The 16221-nt window shown below is 41.8% G+C and overlaps 1 protein-coding gene across 2 annotated transcripts in view; it reads right to left on the minus strand.

The window, feature by feature from the left end:
* Window positions 1–11354, minus strand: part of LOC137563791 (SH3 domain and tetratricopeptide repeat-containing protein 1-like) — a 92328-nt gene extending 80974 nt beyond the window's left edge. For both annotated transcript variants that reach the window (XM_068276734.1, XM_068276740.1), the window contains exon 1: window positions 11261–11354. The gene's annotated coding sequence lies outside the window, so the exon portion shown is untranslated. The remainder of the gene's footprint in view (window positions 1–11260) is intronic.
* Between the last annotated feature and the right edge of the window lie 4867 nt (window positions 11355–16221).

Consider the following 16221-nt stretch of genomic DNA (forward strand, 5'->3'; position numbering starts at 1 on the left):
CTTTAGTCTAAGTATGCGTGACACAATTAGTTAGGTTTTTGGTTTTTTTTACTGCAATTTTTTCTTTATGTTTACATGAGTGTTTACATGTTTACATTCAGTCATTGTATATGACTGAATGCACATGTTTACATGCAGTCATTCACATTTAAGTGTGTGCACGAGCGGGAACATCGAGAACATGCACATGCACGGCGGGGGTTACCACATGGAGGTGGTAAAATTGGTCAGTGATTGGGCAATCAATTGAAAGTGTGTACCAGGCTTTAGTGTTCAGTTGGTCATATAATGTGATATGTGTAACTAACAATCTCATATACTCACATATATTCACATTATGATTGGCCAATGAAAACTGGATTTGTTTCTGCATCCTTACTTGTGGAAATGCATGTGCCCAATTGGCACTGATTTGCTAGCTTATTATAATTATTTTTATTGTTAGATATTTACACAGTGCTGACATTTTCTGTAGTGCTTTACAGAGTGTATAGTCTTGTCACTAACTGTCCCTCAGAGGGGCTGATCCCTACTATAGTCTAGGGACATTTTTTTAAAGGGGAAGCCGATTAAGTACGTTTTTGGAATGTGGGAGGAAAACAGAGTGCCCAGGAGAAACTCACGCAGACACGGGAAGAGCATACAAATTCCGTGCAGGACCAAACACTTTTTTTATTCTTATGAAGAAAAGTCTATTCAGGTGAAAAGTTTTCTTATGACAAGTCTGGCCTGAATGAATGTTCTGATTTATGTTTGTAATTCCCATGCATCCTATAGGCAAGGGAGGCAGCATTTCTTATCATATTTCTAACAGTGACTAGATGCCTTTCAGAAAAGAATTGATCCCCCTAGTATGTACACAGCTAATTTCACATAGTACATTTTGGCACACAGTGCAAAGTAAAGTAAACACAGGGAATACTTTCACTGCTACTTATTAATCTCTCACACCAGCCATTAGCTAATGTTTTCCTATTGCAGTTACACTTTAACTGTTCATCTGACTTTATGCAGCTGTATAGCCCTCCATGCTGCCTTCTCACACCTAGAATAGCCCAACACCTATGTTAGGATACTCTTTGTTGACTATAGCTTGGGATTTACCACCATCATACCTAGCCAGCTAATCAACAAACTGTATACACCAGGTCTAGCTCCCTCCATATGTACCTGGTTATTGGACTTTCTTACAAATCACCCTGGAGCTGTCAGGTTAGGAAAACACACATCTTCCATCCTTATCCTGAGCACTGGCGTGCCACAGGGCTGTGTACTAAGTCCTCTCCTCTGTGCACCTTTCACCCATGACTGCCAATCTATCCATAATTCAAACATAACTGATACATTTGAAGATGATACCATTGTCATTAGTCTTACATCAGACCACGAGGAGGCTGCATACAGGGAAGAGGTTAGGAACCTGACTGCATGGTGTGACAATAACAACTTGTTATTAAATACAAAAAAGACCGAAGAAGTTATTGTGGACTTGGGAACACCAAAATGACCAATCACATACCAATAATGATCAATGCAGAGGCTGTAGAGAGAGTTTCCAGCTTTAAAGGACAACTGAAGTGAGAAGAATATGGAGGCTGCCATAATTATTTCCTTTTGAACAATACCAGTTGCCTGGCAGCCCTGCTGTCTTTTCATCACACCAGAAACAAGCATGCAGCTAATCTTGTCAGATCTGACAATAATTTCAGAAACACCTGATCTGCTGCATGCTTATTCAGGGTCTATGGCTAAGGGCCCGTTTCCACTTGTGCGGTGCGGAATCGCCGCTGATTCCCCACTGACGAAATCGCATACGGGTGCGATTCCGCATGCGTATTTTACCACGATTTCGCATAGGTTAGTATTTATGCGAGTTTAACCATGTCACTGCCTGTGTGACTTAACATTAGTTTCTATGCAAAATCGCGGTAAAATACGAATGCCAAAACCACATGTGATTTCCCTATTAAATACATTAGCGGCAATTCGCATAGCGGCGTGCGAATTCTGACGGCTCTTCCGTGCAGATTTCTTCTGCACAGAAAAACGCTCAGGATTACTGACAAGTGGAAACAGGGCCATCCACTTGTATTGGCTATGCGAATCTGCATGCGGACAACACATGCGGATTCGCGATAGTGGAAACGGGCCCTAAAAGTATTGGAGGCAGAGGATCAGCAGAACAGCCAGGAAACTGGTAGTGCTTAATAGGCAATACATATGGCAGCCTCCATATTCCTCTTGCTTCAGTTGTCCTTGGAAGGGATTATTTTTTTTATTAGAAATATGTGTTGTGCGTAATTTAACTTTTCTCCACTAGATGGTGATAGAAACATTCCTTGGATTATCAGGAAGTGTTTCATTTATTTTCTCTTCCATTCACAATGTTTATTATGAATGGACATGGCCCCTGATAGACGCTGTGGAGCCAGCTTGCCTCAAGCTGTCCAGGCAGAAGCTGTAACGATTCACGTCTGCCTCAAGGTGGCCACACACCATACAATTTTTTAAATATCTGTTCAATTTAAGAATTGCAATCAAATTTTCTGACTGATTGTAACGTTTCAAAAATATGACCAATGTACCACACACCTATGTTCCATTTTTTCCTCAATTATGATAAAAATGATTGGAAACTCAGAGAAAATTGCTAGGGTGTGTATATTAATAAATTAACAATCCAACACACACCATACAATCTTTAGCAGAAATTGAAGCGAAGTATCTGGCATTCCAGATCGATTTAAATAGAAAAAAACGGGAAATCCGATCGGATTTTTCAGTCGAATAAAAAAAAAGCTTTTGATTTTTTCGAGAGATACGATCATTTTTATCGAATTACTGTAAAATCGGATCATTTTATTGTATCTTGTGTGGCCACCTTCACGCTGTTTAGAGGCAGAAGGAGCTATGATCCACACCTGGGTAAGCGCAATCTCCTGTCTGCACTACCAGAGGAAAACCAGTAGGCACTATTACTAGAGCCAGCGGTAACCCTAGATGAAAAGGTAGAAACCCGGGCCCCGCACTGAATAAAGCATCACGGAAGTGGTACCAGCTGATCAACAGGGGCATGAGTACTCAAAATTGAGAGAGCGCTTTTACCTATCTAAGTTGCACATGCTTTATGACCTACATGTACTTGCATTAAACGGCTGAAGTTACTGGAGTATACCTACATTGCCCTGTAAGAGATACTGTGACAGTTAATTTGATCAAGGTCTACATCAACCCCTATGAATTTATAATGAGCATCACAACTTTTTACTACTAACTAGAGGTAATATACAGATCTGATCACGAGCAATAGTTTAAAAACCAGTACTGGGCGATTTTACCTCTTCATCAACAAACTTTTTAGCTATAGTTTATCTCAATTGATTTTTTAATTTATCTCCTGCTCTTTAGGACTTGATTTCTTTTATAAATGCACTTTTTTGGAATTCCTCCCCCCCCCCTCCTCCTCCTCCTCTTTATAGAGCATCGGGTGGCTCAGGTGTGAATATTGAGAATGACGTATGAGCATTGCATCCTGAACGTACATTGATCAATATACCCATGTACTCCTGAGTGTATCCCGTGTGCAATACTGAGATAATTTATTATGCATATTTATGTACATTTTATGTATTTTTTATGTTTTTAATGTGATTTGACTATTACCATATCATCTATTTCCATATAATCTGCTTTGAGCGACAGATTCAATTGTATACAGATACTATATATCAATTAAAATTTGAAAAATTTTATCATCATTCCCAGCGTTACTTATTTCTATATACAGTATATACTCTTCTTTATTATTGACCTGAGGTATTTGGGCGGGCTAGTAAAAAAGGGCGCACAGGGATAGTGGACAAAAAGGGCGCCACCATAGACTACAATGCAAAATATCGGCTATTCGGCGCCAGGGAGGAAAAAAGGGCGCCCGAGAAATAGCGGTTAGGCCCGGTTCACACTTGCGGTGGCCCTCCGGAATCGCCGTGCCGGAGCCGCACCGCTTGCAGAACGGACGGAACGGACGCACGGCATAGCAATGAAAGCCTATGCGTCCGTTCACATGCGTCCGTTCTGCCGAACCGGAGCCGGACCGGATCCGGACTCCGGCCTCCGTTCCAACATGCGCTATTTTTTCATCCGGCTCCTCCGGCAGCCGTATCCGGGGCGGAGCCGGACTGCACCATCCGGCCAATACAAACCAATGGGAACCGGAGAGCGCACAACACACTGGCTGAGAAATCCGGATGTTCTACCCCACTTCCTATGGGGATTGTTGCGGCGATATTGGATGGGGACACATGGGCAAGCATTTTGGAGTGGAGCAGCACAGCTGGATCCGGATCCGGAGATGTTGGCAGCATGTCGGAGGTGGAGGTGAGTGCTAAACAGCAGAGGGCCTGATTCCACAGGTCCCCCTTCTGCTGACCTCCCAGACCCCAACATTCTTTTTGTTTTTAACGAACTTTTGCCAAACGGATCCGGATCGCATCCTGATGGACACCTGATGCAACCTGACCGGATCCGGATCGGATCCGGATCAGAACCGTACGGTTCCGATCCGGATCCGGTCCAGATCCGGTCAGGTCATCCGGTCCGTTTGGCAAACAACCGCTAATGTGAACCGGGCCTACAGGGATCGTGTTAACAAAAGTTTTCGTTTACAAAATAAGGTTTATAACAAATATCGTTTACAAGTTCGTTTTGAGTTTGTGTTATACTTATTTTTTTCGTTTTTAAATTTCGCTTATATCAGTTTTAACATATATTTTAGTTTTAAAATTTCGCTTACAAAAGTATAACAACTAAATTTTCGTTTACACTTTGATCATTTAAAAATTTGTTTTCATATGTATAATGCTTAACCAGTTCGCATTCAGTCGTTTTTCGCTTCATGCATCCGAACAATGTTCACCTCCCATTCATTAGCCTATAACTTTATTACTACTTATCACAATGAACTGATCTATATCTTGTTTTTTCCGCCACCAATTAGGCTTTCTTTGGGGGGTACATTTTACTAAGAGCCACTTTACTGTAAATGCATTTTAAAAGGAAGAATAAGAAAAAAACGGAAACAAATCATTATTTCTCACTTTTCGGCAATTATAGTTTTAAAATAATACATGCCTCCATAATTAAAACCCACGTATTGTATATGCCCATTTGTCCCGGTTATTACACCATTTAAATTATGTCCCTAACACAATGTATGGCGACAATATTTTATTTGGAAATAAAAGTGCATTTTTTCCGTTTTGCATTCATCACTATTTACAAGCTTATAATAAAAAAAAAAAAAGAAATATTTCATCTTTACATAGATATTTAAAAAGTTTAGACCCTTAGGTAAATATTTGTGTTTTTTTTTTTTTATTGTAATGTTTTTTTGTTTTTTTTAATTAAACATTTTATGTGGGTATTTTTGGGAGGGTGGGATTGAAATTGTATTTTTTTTTGTAAATATACGTGTATTTTTATTTTTATTTAACATTTAGATGTAGTTTACTTTTTGGCCACAAGATGGCAGCCATGAGTTGTTTACAGTGACGTCACTCTAAGCGTACCACGTACGCTTAGAGCGACATAGGAAGCAGAAAAAGCGTAGCTTCCGAGAGAAGCTGTCGCTTTTTCTGCGGGGGAGAGGAATCAGTGATCGGGCACCGTTGCCCTATTCACTGATTCACTGGCTAACAAACGGCCGGCCGGGAGCGCGCGTGCACGTGCGCGATCGGCCGCGTGGACGCGCAGGAGCGCACATGGCTTCCTGGACGTGAGTTTCACGTCCAGGAATGTCAAATAGTTAAATACCGTTTTCAACCTTATTGTATTAGAAATACATCGCTTTTGGTATTAACTTTGTTTTTACTCTTATAATGCGTTTATTATAGTTACTAAAATATCGCTTTTAATATTACTGTTATTTTAAGTTTTCTAATGCGTACATGATTGTAAGGCTATCTATTGTATTGTATATATTTATATATACTTTTCTCTATTTATAATATTAATGTATACGTGATTTTAAGGCTATTTATTCTATTACAAATATATAAATTATTTTGTTCAAGTTATTTGTAGAGAAGATAAATTATTTTATTCATGTTATTTGTAGAGAAGTATTTTAAGGATTAAATATATTATTGTTTATATGTGTTTAGAGTGTTTGTGCGGTGGGGATGGTTAGGTTTAGGCATTACCAGGGGGGTCTAGGGGTTAGGGATATGTACAGGGAGGGTTAGGTATAGTTACAGTATAATATACGCAACCAGGGGGTGGTTAGGCACCACTAGGGGGGTCTTAGCAGAGCCGGCCTTTGGGGGGGGCAAGTGGGGCAGTCGCCCCAGGCCCCGCACCTGAAGAGGGCCCCGCACCCTCTGCAGGAGCCTCCGATTTCTCCATGACAGTTTCTTGTCATGGAGCAGCAGGACGGCGGGTGCACTGCACACTTGGTATAGTCATGGCCAGGGGGTGCTTCGGGAGGCTATAGCACCCTTTTAATTACCGGCAGCCAGCAGCTACGAGTGCTGTTCGGCAACTCCTCCTCCCTCCCCACAGGCTCACACACAGTAAACTATCACACATGTCAGCGTCAAGCGTACTTACGCTGACCTGACGTCTCTTTGGAGTGTGACATGATGGCGGGAAGAGCTGGAGGGAGAGACGTGACTCGAGGCTTGAGATCTGGATGAGGAGCTGACACACATTCCATGTGTGCAGCTTGAAGCGCGGGGCAGATGAGGAAGGCTGATCAGCCAGCCGTGACTAGAACAGCCAGCCTATACATAGCAGGGAGAGGACCCAGTCCCATACTGGTGAGAGGGGAGGAGGAGAGCGAGTGTCACTGAAGAGTTGATGAAAGTGGAGATGTTCTGCAGTTGTCTGTGGTGCAGACTGAAGTTGCTGGGAGCAGTGGTTCCACAGGGAAAGAAGGAAGGAGGCAAGCATGTGAGTGACTGCAGTGATGATCTTGTTTTGCCCAAGTATTCTGGTTTATTTTCTGGCAATCATGTCACTTTTATTGTATTTTCTCTATGGTCTGATTCAAATCTGTTATTGTAAAAATGTTCTTATTTTTCTTTTGTGTTTTAAAGAAAATTCACATAAACGCATGGTTTAATATGTTTTTCTTGCATTCTGTGCATCTCCGTATTCCCACCCAAGTGCTTTTCCAACAGTATGTTCCCACAGTATGTACTCATAGTCTGATGTCCTACCATATTGTTATTATGTATTTATATAGCACTGACATCTTCTGCAGCACATTACAGAGTACATAGTCATGTCACTGACTGCCATCAGAGGAGCTCACAATCTAATCCTACTATAGTCATAGTCTAATGTCCTACCATATTATTATTATTTATTTATATAGCACTGACATCTCCTGCAGCACATTACAGAGTACATAGTCATGTCACTGACTGTCCTCAGAGGAGCTCACAATCTAATCCTACTATAGTCAAATGGCCTACCATATTATTATTATGTATTTATATAGCACTGATATCTCCTGCAGCACATTAAAGAGTACATAGTCATGTCACTGACTGTCCTCAGAGGAGCTGACAATCTAATCCTGCCATAGTCATAGCCTAATGTCTTACCATATTATTATTATGGATTTATATAGAACTGACATCTCCTGCAGTACTTTACAGAGTACATATTCATGTCACTGACTGTCCTCAGAGGGGCTCACAATCAAATCGTCATAGTCTAATGTCCTACCATATTGCTATTATGTATTTATACAGCACTGACATCTTCTGCAGCACTTTACAGAGTACTTAGTCATGTCACTGACTGTCCTCAGAGGAGCTCACAATCTACCCTACCATAGTCAGTCTTATGTCCTACTATATTATTATTATGTATTTATACAACACTGACATCTTCCGCAGCACTGTACATAGTCATGTCACTGACTGACTGTCCCCAGAGGAGCTTCCAATTTAATACCTACCATAGTCATAGTCTAATGTTCTACCATATTATTATTATCATGTATTTATATAGCACGGAGATCTTCTGCAGCACCTTACAGAGTACATAGTCATGTCACTGACTGTCCTCAGAGGGGCTCACAATCTAATCCTGTCATTCATAACCGGAGTACCTGGCGGAACACACAAACTCCTTGCTAATGTTGACCTGGAACTGGAGACCAAGCACTGCAATGTGAGAGTGACACACACACACACACACACACACACACACACACACACACCTCTAATCTGTGTCTCTAGGCCCCGCATATGACACTCGCCCCAGGCCCCGCGTACTCTAAGGCCGCCTCTGGGTCTTAGGGTTAGGCACCACCAGGGGGGGTCTTAGGGTTAGGCACCACCAGTGGGGTCTTAGGGTTAGGCACCACCAGGGGGGTCTAGGGGCTAGGGATAGGTACAGGGAGGGCTCTGTGTGAGAGTAAGGTTAAGTATAGTTACAGCATAATATATGTTATAGACGGTATTTTGCCATTTCATTTCCGTTTATTTAACCTATTTAGCACAAAATTTTCGTTTACAACCTCTTAACCGAAAAATATGGTTTTGCATTAAAACTTTCGGCTATACCCCGCGCCCTTTTTTCCAGGCGCCCTTTTTTGATGCACGCGTATTTGGGACCCTCGGGCTACAAGCAGCAGCGGGTGAAACTATAATAATTGGGAGTGCTCCCTTATCCCCATCTTGCTCTGAGCGCCTCTCCATCCCTGTCTAGTTTGATAACACTGTTGGACAAGTGTGGACAATCCTTTCTTCTTCATTATTCTTAGGCCAGAGACCCACTAAGCTCTTGCTAATGCAATGCTATGGGGGATTTTTATAAAATCACATCCCTCACGTGGGATCACACCCATAGCATTACATTAGCAAGAGCTTTTCATATCAAGTGCTCAGAAAAGCGCTCCTAGTGGGTTTCTGGCCTGTTGGGATCAAGCATCCAGGTTTCAGCACTGTCCTCACTGGGGGTCGAGCGCTATACCACACTTTCTTTATTTGAGTGATTGAATATGATCAGGCCGCCTGGGCAGGTCCTTGAAATGCATACATGTCATAAAATTCCACAAAGATTTCAAACCCATAAATTGCAGCACTTATTGCAGACAACTCCATAAGAATAGCCTAAACACAGCTACTATTGCTATGATCAGATGCTGGAAACTCAGACATCACAATAGTATGTACCAGAACTCAGAGCTTCCTCTCTGTTCTAAAACATAAGCAAAAGCTTAATAACCTGTAAAGAAAAACATTTTTTTTTGTTACAACTGATACAAATCCTGCAATAATTCTGCAGTCTACTTCCTGCTTTTATGGAAGCAGACATATTGTTAACATCTAGTGTGTACCAATTAGCTTTCTGCCATGGCAGGAGCTGCCTGACACAGCTGAAGAGATCAAATTACACTTGTGATGAGGGGGCTTTAGACAGGCTAAACTCTCTAAATTCATACAGGATGCATTTCTCTATGTTTTCCTTCTGTCCTGTGCAAGAGTTCAGCACCACTTTAAAGTTTACCTGAGGGGGAGCTCGGGGGTCCCAGTGCTGGGACAGCCTGTCGGAGGAGGATCCAGAGGCCTCCCTCTCAGAGGTAAGTTTAGTACTTCTATGTTTGCAAACCTTACAGGTTTGCTTTAAAGAGAACCTGAACTGAAAATAAAAAGCCAAAATAACCATAAACACGTCATACTTACTTCCTGTGTAATCTACAACTCAATCTCTTTCTCCTCTCCTGCGTCCCATTTGTCCACCGGGATCAATGGAATTCTCCATCCTCCATTTTAAAAATGGCCATTACCCCATAACAGCTTCTTGATTAGCACACTGTTAAACTGTAATATCACCCACTTGAGCCATAGGGAAACATGGACACTACCTTGCACATTCAGTTGTAACTGACAACTGCTGATATATAACCGACAGCAACTGGTATATTTCAGTTCTGACAAAATACTGTCAGAACTGGAAGGGAACACTGTAAAAAGAAAATGGTGAGCTTCTGAGAGGAACTGACGGTGAGGTTAGTATGTAATATTCATTTGCAGCAACGTCATGTGTTTAAATAACTGTACTCGCTTCAGGTTCCCTTTAAGGATTCACAATTTGCCTCTTATCAAAATTGCTGAAATCCTAACATTTGCCCATCTATCCAGCTTCCAAGCATCATTTTCAAAAACTGACTCACTTGCTAACTAAAGCCTGCTGCACACAGGACCGGTTCTAGACTTTTTGCTGCCTGAGGCAAACTTGTGAGGATGCTCCCCACCCCGATTTGGAATGATCGAGCCGCACCTGACAATTTACTCTGCTTCATTTAATGTTCTCACATGACATGCTGAAGCTCAGCACAATAACACACTGGCTGGCTGTGAGTCTGTGACAAACAAACTGCTCACCCTCAGCCACTCCATTCCTCCTCAGGAAGGTACACACAGTACACAAATGCTGCCCCTGTAATCTCTGCGGCTGATGCAAATGTTTCACCCTGCTTCATGAGAGAACCGGCCCTGGGTGCACATTTTCAATTAGGATTGGCCGATCACTGACCAGTTTTACCATCTCCATATAATATGAGGGTCAACAGATATTAAATATTATGTGCAGATTGTGTAGGTAAACCCTTATAGTACATGGAGGTGGTAACATTGGTCAGTGATTGGCCAATCCTAATTGAAAGTGTGTACCAGGTTTAAAGATATCTCATCCTTTGACAGGCACCATTAGAATAATAATAGTTACTCTCAGGGGCGTAGCAATAGGGGGTGCAGAGGTAGCCACCGCATCGGGGCCCTTGGGCCAGAGGGGCCCCGAAGGGCCCTCCTTCAACTACAGTATTAGCTCTCTATTGGTCCGGTGCTCATAATAATCACTTCTATAGATGCTTTGAATAGTAGTAATCACTAACAAACTGCTCCCCATTCCCTTCTTGCACCTCTGACACTGTAGTTGCCATTGGCAGGTTTTGGTGCGCAGTATCAATTGTTATGTATAGAGTGCTTGGGGGGGCCCCAATGTACAACTTGCATCAGGGCCCACAGCTCCTTAGCTACGCCACTGGTTACTCTCTTCACCTGTTGGTGGATGTAATGTTATGGCTGACCAGCAGTGAATAGCATACAGAAAACAATTCACATCTGTTACTGTCTCCACAGGAATGACAGTGTCTATATCTCATTAGTAATAGCTTTACCTTGGCAGTTATGGAGCTGTTAGAAGTTCTGCACATTCTGCTTGTAGTAATGGAAATATGTCTTACCTTACCACAGTGACCATGTGTGTCTCTCCGCAGGCAGAGAAGCATGTGACGGCTACAGCTGTGAGCTCTGTGCAGCACTCTGTGCAGCACTGAACGGAACTGCCTCTCACACATCCCTTCCTGTATGACCTCTCTACCTTTCCTGTTGACTGAACTACCCAGAGCTCAGTCCGGACTCTCTAAACTAACAAAGAGTTGACCATTAACACTGAGGCCGGGATGACCATGGCTTTCACAACTCGCTGTCATTAATGTTCTGCTACTGGACTGTTTGCTTTGTGCTCAGCAATTCACACACATAGCAATGTGCTGGTGTACGGAGATAGCATTGTCTGTGTCACTGGGAACAATCACGTCAGAGTTAACATCTTTGTTTTCTTTAAAGCGGTATAAGACCCTGACATAATATTCAATAAAAACATGTTTTCCCACTTTTTATATGCCATACGGTTATCATATTTGCATTTGTGCATAAGTATTATTATTCATTTAGAAATTACAAGTTCCCAAAAGTACAGTTTTTTGCTGACTTTGGGCTTGATTCACAAAGCGGTGCTAACCTACTTAGCACGTCTAAAGCCTTTAGACGTGCTAACCAGGGTGCTAAGTAGGTTAGCACCAGATTTCTCAATCAGATCGCGCGCCAACTTTGCGCGTGCAAAGTTTTATGCGCGCAAAGTTTTATGCGCGCTAAGTCCCATAGGCTTTAATGGGCTCTTCGCACGGAGCGCCCTGCGCTCTGTGCAGTGCGCGCGTAAAGTTTTGCGCGCGTAAAGTTTTATGCGCATAAAGTTTTATGCGCGAAAAGTTTGTTTAGACGTGCTAAGGAGGTTTTCACAGGCGTGCTAACAGTTAGCACCGCTTTGTGAATCAAGCCCTTTGAGAGCTGACTTTGCATTTTATTCATAACTGGTTTTATTCATTATGTATTGAAGGCAGAAATGCTTTTAGTGTCTGTCTGTGTCCAGGAGCTTCTGCACAGTCAGAGAATGTGTCACATTCCTCACTTGATACAATTAAGTAAACACAAGATAACATTATCTAAACTTCGGATGCCCCAGATTTCTCTGCACTGAACTTTCCAGCCCTGTGTGTAACCCTTTGAATGCTGTTCTAGTAAAAAAAAAGATACTGGTTGTATATAATATGCTGTAAATAATTTTTTAGAGCAAAGAAGAAATGCTGGGTTACATTCCACTTTAAAGTGAACCCGAGGTACGAGTGATATGGAGCCTGCCATAGCCTGTTGATGGATCCTGCTGATCCTCTGCCTCTTATACGTAAAGCCATAGACCCTGAACAAGCATACAGCAGATCAGGTGTTTCTGACATTATTGTCAGATCTGACAAGATTAGCTGCATGCTGGTTTCTGGTGTGTTTCAGACACTACTGCAGCCAAATAGATCAGCAGGCAACTGGTATTGTTGAAAGGAAATAAATATGACAGCCTCCATATCCCTCTCACTATAGTTGTCCTTTAACCACTTAAGCCTATTTGGATGAGTATTCTCATCCAGATAGGCACTGCTAAAGTCAAACTGGATGAGTATTCTGTGCCCACCCCAGCAGTTTTCCAATTCGGCGGTTGGGGAAGGGAAGCAAGGCTTCCCGGGAACCAATTGCAGTGCCTGTAATGAATAGACATGACCCCGATCACGGTCCATGTCCATTCATAAGAATGAACATGCATTAAAGTGAAAAAAAAAGAAACACTTCCTGGTAAACCAGGGAGTGTCTCTAGCGCCATCTAGTGGTGAAAGTTGAATTTAACACCACAGATTTGTATTAATAAAATGAAGTTATTAAATCACTTTCAAAACCCCTCCGACCCCCACCCCAGTTACCAAGCAAACAAATTAAAGAAAAAAAAGCAGTAAAAAAATCCATAAATAGTTACCTTAGGGACTTATCTTTTTCAATATGTATGTTATGAGGATATATTACTGTTATTTTAGTACATAAGGGCTTACAATTGATGGGACATACAAAACAAACAAACAAAACAAAAAACACAGAAAAAATACACCTTTATTTCCACATACCGTAATATATTGATGCCATACATTGTACTAGGAACATAATTTAAATGTGATAGCCGGGACTAATGGGAAAATAAAATGGGTTGGTTTATTTATAGTAGCATTGCTTATTTTAAAACTATTGGGGAAAGAATTAGAGGAATAGTGTATTTTTTCTTTTTTTTCCCTTGTGTATTTGCCTTTTAAAGGCATAGAAAATAAAGTAATTACTGAAAACAAGTATTGCTCACAAAAAGCTTAATTTGTGGCAAAAGTGTGTAGTAAAGTGTAGTGTAGTGAGTAGTGAAAGTAGTGACTTTTATTTACTTTTAATATGTATGTCATGAAGGTATGTTACTGTTATTTTAGTACATAAGGGCTTACAATTGACGGGACACAAAAAAAAACCTAAACAGAAAAAATACAGCTTTATTTCCAAATAATATTTTGGCGCCATACATTGTACTAGGAACATAATTTAAATGTTGTGATAGACGGGACTAACTGGCAGATACAATGGGTGGGTGTTATTTATAGTAGCATTGCTTATTTTAAATCTATAGGGGATGGAATTGGAGAAATAGTGGGGGGGATTTTCCTATAAAATGCATAGAGAATAAAGTAATTACTGAAAACAAGTATCACCTGTAGAAAGCCTAATTTGTGGTGAAAAAGAAAAGATATAGATTATTTATGTGTGATGAGTAGTGATAAAGTTATTGGTGAATGAATGGGAGGAGCGCTGACGGGAAAATTGCTTCCGACCTGAAGGTGAAAACACCCGCAGGCTGAAGTGGTTAAAGGACAACTGAAGTGAGAGGAAGACTGCCATATTTATTTCGTTTACCAGTTACCTGGCTATCCTGCTGATACTTTAATTCTAATACTTTTAGCCACTGACCCTGAACAAGCATGCAGCAGATCAGCTGTTTCTGACATTATTGTCAGATCTGACAAGATTGGCTGCATGCTTGTTTCTGGTGTTATTCAGACACTACTGCAGCCAAATACATCAGCAGGGCTGCCAGGCAACTGGTGTTGTTTAAAAGGAAATATGGTAACCTCCATATTCTTCTTCTCACTTCAGTTGTCCTTTAAAGCCACATACACAGTGGCCATTGCGTTCCCTGTGACAACAGAAACGAAATGCCACAGTTCGGGACAGTGATGTGGCATGTTATGCTCTGTTGCTCTGGGTACAGTGAAGCAAACAGTCAATGAAAAGTTTGCTTTACTATGCATTATGCTGCTGCAACCCATTATACCACAATGCATCTGGTGCACTGTGAATGTCGCATAGGTGGTGCATTGACCGTGTTACACCACACTGCCACGCTTTACTGTGAACATAGGCTAAATTGTAGAAGACAGCAGAAACTAAAATATGAAGGCGCCACTAAGAAGACAATACCAGTTGCCTGGCAGTCCCAGTGATCTTTGGCTGCAGTAGTGCCTGAATCACACCTAAATGCTTGTTCAGAGTCAGGGCCTGTACACACTGCTGCGCTTGCGCTGTGTTTTTTAAATCGCATGCGTTTACATCGCAAAGCCTTCATGAAAATAGAAAAATTGCATCGCACCAGTGTGTACAGGTCTTCACGATTTTCATAATATTTCAAAAGACCTTGCATTTAAAAAACACAGCCGATTTTAAAAGCGCAGTGCAAGCGCAGCATTGTGTACAGACCCTAGCTAAGGGCTGGTTCACACCAAGAGCGCTTTTGAGCACTTTTATAGGCGCTAGCAATTTGAAAAGCACTTGGCTGTGTTTATATGGGCCAGTTCACACCAGAGGGATGTGATTTTTTTTTAGCAAATGCGGGTCCTGCAGCATTTTGAGGGCAGTTTTGCCTCAATGTATAGGAAAACTGTAAAATTGCTTTAAGAATCACTGAACAGGGCCATTTTAAAAAAATTTTTTGCCAAAAGCTGTTCACTTCCAGGTCAAAGTGTACTTCCTGTTTTGCCACAAGGACTACAAAACTGCTAAACACAAATGCAGCAGAATATCTAGACATAAGTAGAGAATCGCTAGACTATGCCGGGAATTGCTACTGCATATTGCTACAAAAAAAGCGCTAAGCGTTTGCGATTATGCTTAGCGACTTTTGGTGTGACCTAGCCATCAGAGTCAGTGGAGTAGCAATAGGAGATGCAGAGGTAGCGACCACACCGGAACCCCTGGACCAGGAGGGCCCTCTAGCCTCTGGACCAGGAGGGCCCTCCAAGGGCCCTGCTTCAACCACTTTATTAGCTCTTTATTGGTTCTCTGCTGATTATGATCACCTCTATATGTGCTTTGATTAGTCATAACTATTAATAGATTGTTCTCCAACTCCGCCTACACCTCTCTGACACTGCAGCTGTCCTTGGCAGGTTTTGGTGCTCCATATCAATAGCGATGTTAGAGTGCTTGAGGGTGCCCAATGTAAAACTTGCACTGGGGCCCACAGCTCCTAAGCTACGCTACCGCTAAGAGTACTAGGGCCAGTGTACACCAAAAAGTGCTGATGTAATCGCAAACGCTCAGAGCTTTTTAAAGTGATTTTTCAGAGGCATATGCCTAGCGATTTTCTAATCATACCTAACGATTTTTGGAGCATTTTGGTGTAGCGTTTTTTGTTTGTTTTGTTTTTTACAGTAGAGCTGGAACTGAACAGCTTCTGTAACAAAAAATGCTTTGAAAATCGCTCTGATCTAGAGCTTTTCAAAGTGAATTTCCACTTTCTTATACTTATCATTGAGGCTGAATCACCTCAGAAATCAGCAGAAATGCTGCAGGATCCGTTTGGGAGAAAATCACATCGCTCTGGTGCAGGGCCGGGCCGAGGCATAGGCTGGAGAGGCTCCAGCCTCAGGGCGCAGTGTAGGAGGGGGCGCACAATTCATTCAGCTGTCATTCCTAATTGTGTTTGAAGCAGAAAGAAATAAGAAAAGGCAGT

This window comes from Hyperolius riggenbachi, chromosome 1 (genome assembly GCF_040937935.1).
Source record: "Hyperolius riggenbachi isolate aHypRig1 chromosome 1, aHypRig1.pri, whole genome shotgun sequence".
NCBI lineage: Eukaryota > Metazoa > Chordata > Amphibia > Anura > Hyperoliidae > Hyperolius > Hyperolius riggenbachi.